Below are 6,580 nucleotides of genomic sequence, written 5' to 3'. Positions count from 1 at the left end.
TTCCACATGAATGTTTTGAAAGACGAGCAGTCGATTCCAGGTATCAAATTTAGAAACAGGGGTAGGCCAAAGGGGTCGTCCATATCAACTGTTATGATTTTGCGATATTGGCGTTATTATCCCTTGGACTGAGATGAAAATTGGTTCACGGTAGTTGTAATGAGTGACAGCAAATATTATAATTGCAGGAATATTCCTCACACCCCAGAAACTTGAAAGACACATGAAACGCGCCTCCATGTGAGGGAAGTTCTTACGAACATGAATAAATGCTATCGAGAAGACCTTAGTTGTCTTAGATAAAATTTCGAAAGCTTCTGGCGAAAACTGTTAAGCTCAAATCACCGAAACTTTGTGTCCCGATCTGACAATTATTCCACATTATACTGTCGTACTTTTATTCGTTTCTTCGGAAACGACATAACATAAGTATATCATTTATTTTTTCATAATATCTTTCACGATAAGTTAGCTGACTTCGTTAGGCAGAAAACAATACAAATTGAGAACCATAGCAACGTACTTTGCAACACGAAGAAAAGTTGGAGTAGGCTGAAATTCCTATGTTAAAAATAAAACATAAACAAAATTATCTGCGTGGTCATTTGGCGATTTGCAGCACAAAACGACTCGCAGAGGGCCCTGCGATCAAAATGATGATGTTATGGACTCAAATGTCAAAACGCATAACACTTTAGCAAAACATTGAAGAAAATCCTAAAATTCCAGAGTTTGTGGATAAATTTACTAATATTGGATAGGATAATATGGTAAGAAAATGTAAATAACGATAGAATTCATATTTTTTTAAAATCTGTTCGTTGTTAAATCTTCTTAATTTTTAGTTTCCCGGAAAAAGCATATTGTGGCAGCTTGCAGCGGTCTGGAAAGCCAACCTCAAGTACGATTACTTCAAGTGCAGACTTTCAGAATCAAGGATAAGGAAATTCTTGAGGATTGTCAAGAAACCGCTCGTAAGATAATATCCTTAAAAATAGTTAGTTTTCGAAAAATCTATATTTTCGAATAATATTTTTAGATAAAGTTTTGAAGAGATATGCTCAGCCACAAAACCAAACGCCACGTCAACATGCATTCGAATTACATAAGCTAGATAGTCTCACGCAACAGGCTCGCGTTTGAAGGGAAGCCTGATTATGATGCTTCCCAAATCCAAAAAGCAATAGGATAAATAGAAGAAATTGCCAATATATCGCGACCATCATTGAGGTCGATGCACGTGATTCCAAAGCTCCTTTTCGGATATAATTTTTCAAAGAAACATATAACTGCGTAAAGAAAACTTCAGCCTAGTGAGACGATTGGGATGAATCATCCTATAGAAGAAAAAAAAACCGAGAATGGGAAAAAACCACAACGACCAAAGATGCAACCGTTTATGTTTTGTTGGAGGTTCCGATCGATAGCAGATATCAAATTATTCAAATGTTAGAAGAACGTTAAGAAATCAAAATCTTCGAAAATTATTGTAATTGGTGGTTCAGAAAAAAGCTAGGAAATCAACGAAGAACTCATGTAAATCAATACTTGTGCTTTGAAATGATTGTACACGAAAAAAAACAATAGGTTTGATACGAATCAGAAACGCAATATTAAAAATATATTAATCAGTCGCATTAGAAAACAGTCTTTTTATTTTTCGTTGTTAGTTCGTTTGAAGTTGAACACACGTCAGCTCAAAGAACTGATGCTGTCCCTTCAAGTGCTTTGTTGATGAAGAGTTTTCAGTAACTTGCAATTGAAACGTATCTTGAGAACAAATTTCAAGTTTAAGAATTACCATGAAAAACTCTATTTGCTTGTGAAAAAAAGCATTTCAATAAGAAAAATACAGATTTTCTTACAAAATGCAGTCAGTGTTATTTTCTTAAATTTGGTAGTTTCTTTAAAAAGTTCAGTTTTAATAACAATTTATATACATTGCCGTGTTAAAAACCAGCTATCATCACCCTTTTGTTAGTTCCATAACTGAAATCTAGTTAGCGCTGCATGTCAAATAGTTTTGCTGCAAATCGCCAATTGGCGATTTGCAGCAAAGCTGCTTGACATGCAACGCCAACTGGATTTCACTTATGGAACTAACAAAAGGGTGATGATAGCTGAATTTTAACACGGTAGTGTATACAAACTGTTTCTGAAATTGAAATTTTTGTGAAAACTGTTTAACTTCAGGCAATAAAAATGGATGAATCTGTTGAGAAAATCATTAATATACTTATTTCAGTGCTTGTTGCTAAAGAAAAAAAATCTATTTCCTATCCAAATTTAATTTTGAAATTTCTAGATATGAATCATGAAGCAGTTTCTCCAAAAGAGATCGATTCTGGAGCATGTGTTAGACTGTGATTCTGTCTGACTTATTTGAAAAGGATCTACAGCTGAAAATTTGTTAATATTTGCTCTTAAGATGTGTTTAAATTTACAGTTATTAAGCTTTTCAGCTTGAAAGTACCGTGAGAACTCTTCTAGAAGAAACTATGTTGGTATATTTTAGTTTTCTACTCTAAGAGATCTAATATTTAAAATTTCTATTTTCAATTCATTCTCACAAATTTTTTTTTCACCTGGCAACGATTTTATTTTAGATTGGAATACCTTTAATGCAGGTATTGATATTCAAACTATTTGAAAAAAAAACTTCATTAGTTGTGGATAAAAGATATTTATATTCAAAGGTTTGAAGACCTAGAGAAAAAGGTATTTATATTTTTTCATTATAAAATAAAATAACTCGATAAAATTTTCTTCTTTTCATTTCTTCTTAAAACATTATAGATTCAAACAAAAATTGGATGTTTTATTTTTCAATTCTATGTTTCTGAAAACTTTTCGGCACGTTTCTTCAAATTATATAGCATTTTAAGTCGTAAAGAACGGTAAAGGAACAGCATTTTGTTTCCAGAAACAATAAAGATCCACTTCTGCAATTTATCTTGCCAGCTTCAACAATGCATACGCTGTTGCGTCCGCCTTTGCTTTGCTGTTGTATTTTGGACAAATATTGATTTCACAAATTTCTGTCGATCAACACCACTCTAATTAATTAAAATAATTTCCTTTCGCCAATTGCCATTTGGTTTTGAGAAGTAACGATATTCCAGCTTTCTTTCACACACGGAACATTCTCACTCTCAGCAGTTGAAATCCGGATGCTTCTTGTTGTGGCGTAAAACATTTTGTTCGAAAACATTTTTTCCAGAAATCTAAAAAACTGAAGATTAGAAGCGATTAGGTTAAAAAAATATATCTACAGTAACGTAGTTCGGATTTTCTTACCATATTCTTCAAACAAGGGTAAAAAAAATTCATTTAACTCCTAAAATTTGTATTTTTCTTCAATGTTTTGAGAAAATACTACACGTTTTGACACTTGAGTCCATAATATCATCATTTTGATCGAAGTGTTCTCTGAACGTCGTTTGGAGCTGCAAATCGCCAATTGGCGATTAGCAGCAAAACTTTTTGACATGCAGCGCCAACTGATTTTCACTTATGGAACTTACAAAAGGGTGATGATAACAGTTATTTAACACGGCAGTCAATGGAAATGATTTTCAAAATTGTGATTTCTGAAGAAACTATTTGATTTCACACGGACAAAACGGCCTCATTCATTAAGAAAATCTTTACTTTACTATTTTCAATGATTTTTTTAAATATCAAATATCATTTGAACGGTTTTTCTCTGATAAAGTTCAATTTGTTATAGACTCGATTCAAGAAAATGGATTTATTGGATGTCGTTGATGATTCGTGCCGGCCAATTCAAAAGTGGTTTTAAATTTTCGAAGCAAAATATGGTCTTTTAGCTAAGTAGAAAAGTCCAAAGATTGTTTGATTGGTAAAAAAATGTAGGATTTTTCTTAACATATTGTATAAATCAGACAACATATTCGAATGGAATTCCTCATCTTATTAAGCTTGCATTTTTAATCATTTTAGTGTTTTTCATAGTGAAGGCTCCTGTCTTTTGAAGCTGAAGTTATTTTCTAAAGTTAGTTTCTAAACTTTCTTTTTCATATAAATGTAGGTAGTACAGAAAGAAATCATGAGCTCATTTCACAGAACACAATAAAAATTACAGTTTTTTCTTGTTAACATTCCATATCGATATAATTTTTTTTCAATTTTCCAGTAGCCGATGTCTTAAAGGAAGTCGTTCAGAGCTTTCCTCACATTCATTTTTCCAACAAATCATGATGTAAATCTAAAAAGTTTGTTTTGGAAACATGTTATTTTTTTAAAACAAATCAATGTTAAAGATTATTGAAAATCTTACGACCAATCCTTTCTGGATTTCATGGCGGTTAATATTTGGCACAGTTTGAAAAATGTGCTACTGGAAACATGCTTGCTCGCTCCCGATTGACTTCTAGGCTGTTGCACAACACTTTTTTCCGAGAACTAAAATTAACGAAGATTGAACAATGAAATGGATTCAACAAAAACAAACTACAATGTAATTTAATTTTTCTTACCTTACTGTCCTATTCAATGCTAGAAAATTTCTCATTTAACACCGAGATTTTTTAATTTTCTTTAATGTTTTGCAAAACCACTACGCGTTTTGACATTTGAATCCATAACATCATCATTTTGATCGCAGTGCCCTCTGAGTGTCGTTCAGAGCTGCAAATCGCCAATAGAAATGCAAGTTCAAACATGAACTTTTGATGTTAAGATGCGAACCCACAGTTGATTAAAAGAATGTTCAGAGTTGCCTCAGTTCTTCAATGCTTGAAATTTTTTCTAGTAAGAACTTTCTCCAGGAGGTAATGCTGATGTACATGTCCTTGCTAAAGTATATGAAGCATGCTGAGAGTTACCAATGTTGATTATAATATGTTTGGTGACAAGCAATCGGTTAAAGGTATTAAATGCAGTGTAAGGGGCCAATATGATATTTACGTTATTATGCAATGGATTGGTTAGAAAATTTGAACATGGAAGTTATGAACGAAAGGGATTTAATTCTAGGCAATAATTGCGTTGTTGTGCATTGATCAAGTCGAAATTTATACACGAGGGTTTAGGTGGTTCATTAATTTCTGATTTCAATATTTGTATCGAACGACAAAAATTGGGGGATCTATATTAAGTGTTAAATTTGTTTTTGCAAAAACTGTAAAATTTGTTTTTGCCATAATTGAGTGAGTTTGTATCACATCGAGACATAAATCCAATTCCTATTTTCAAATTAAGTTGCACACGACATAAAATTGATTTTGCCAACATTTTTGCAATTATTGCTCAACAGTGAATTTGGAAATGCTTCTGGAAAATGCTTGACAATTGACTTTTATACAAACTGCTCATTACGTATGGAAAGTTGAAAGCGAAACGTAGTTCGTATGGGATCAGCTAGTAAATCTATAAAAAATCTAAATCATTTTAAATCTTTTCTCCAGTACAAAACAACTCAAACACTCCGTTGATTCCTGAAAAAAAACCATCAAATTTGTTACTTTGGATAACAGAAAACGGGATAAAATTCCAGCTTTTTCAACCAGGTTTTTTCCTTGTTAGAATGCTTCCCAAAACAGAACTTTCGTAAATTTAGCTCACAAATATCTTAAACTTTTTTTTTTGATTGAAAGTTTTTTTTGAAAATATCACTTTTCATTCAAAAACTTTTAAAATGCTAGAATTGTTTCAATCTTAAGAAAAACACCAGTTTTTGAAACTCAATTTATCGCTTAGTAGCTATCAATATTTTTTCAAAAAATATTCAAAACATTAGAAGAAGACCTAAAAGTTGATTCTACTTACTTTTCAAAAGATCTCTGAAGTAAAAAGACGTAGTAAAATAAGTTTTAAATTTATCGAAAATTTACACTTTTTTGTTTACCTTTTTTCCTAACTACAAAACGTCAAACATTTACCCGGCATCACGGATCATTGGCGGCACAACTTTTTTGATCATTGACGTATCTTCTCCCTTTATCTCAATTATGATTGTTCGATCTTCTGCAAAAAAATCGATTCTCAAGATCGATTCTGCTGAATGGTTCCAGGATCGATTCACCTAAAAAATCGAAGCAAAAGGATTGATCTCTGCAAGATCGATCTTTCAAATTTTGTAGAGGGGTGCTGCCTGAGGCTGGTTCATGCTGAAGTCTATTGTCAATTTGAATTTAAATTTATAAGCAATAAAAAAACCATGTTTTAAAATTTCACATCGGAATGTTTTACTTTTTATGATAGTGTATGATATATAAAAATGTACTTAAGTATATGCATTTCTCCATTCGATATAGTTCAAACTATAAACGCATAAGAAAGGACTAAGTCTTAATATCGTAAATTGGATGATTAAAACATATAAACCAATTCATGTTAGTTCACTTGACGAAATGCTTATTTTGAAAAAGCTACAGATTTTTAATTTCTGCTGACTTAATTCTTGACCTTAGTGAGAGCCAAGAATGCTTAATTCAAGGCTGAGTAAGATTTCAAGTGTTATTTCTATGAAACTTTTGATTACTTCAGGTTTTCCCCAAGAGAATAGACGACTGTATAGTAAGTATTCTAGAATTATTTTCCGGCCAGGCCGGGCAAT

General features: G+C 32.1%; 1 long non-coding RNA gene across 2 annotated transcripts; it reads left to right on the top strand.

Moving 5' to 3' along the window:
- The first annotated feature begins 668 nt into the window (after positions 1 to 668).
- Positions 669 to 1,544, top strand: LOC129743815 (uncharacterized). Of its 2 annotated transcripts, none has more exons than XR_008736689.1 (3): positions 669 to 770; positions 846 to 974; positions 1,040 to 1,544. It is a non-coding gene; the product is annotated as an uncharacterized LOC129743815 (long non-coding RNA). The 2 variants fall into 2 exon arrangements; XR_008736688.1 differs by having other exon boundaries at positions 670 to 780.
- The last annotated feature ends 5,036 nt before the right edge of the window (positions 1,545 to 6,580 follow it).

The sequence above is a fragment of the Uranotaenia lowii genome, chromosome 2, assembly GCF_029784155.1.
Source record: "Uranotaenia lowii strain MFRU-FL chromosome 2, ASM2978415v1, whole genome shotgun sequence".
Lineage (NCBI taxonomy): Eukaryota > Metazoa > Arthropoda > Insecta > Diptera > Culicidae > Uranotaenia > Uranotaenia lowii.
The sequence above is the reverse complement of the archived record's forward strand: the minus strand, read 5'-3'. Positions and strand labels throughout refer to the sequence as shown.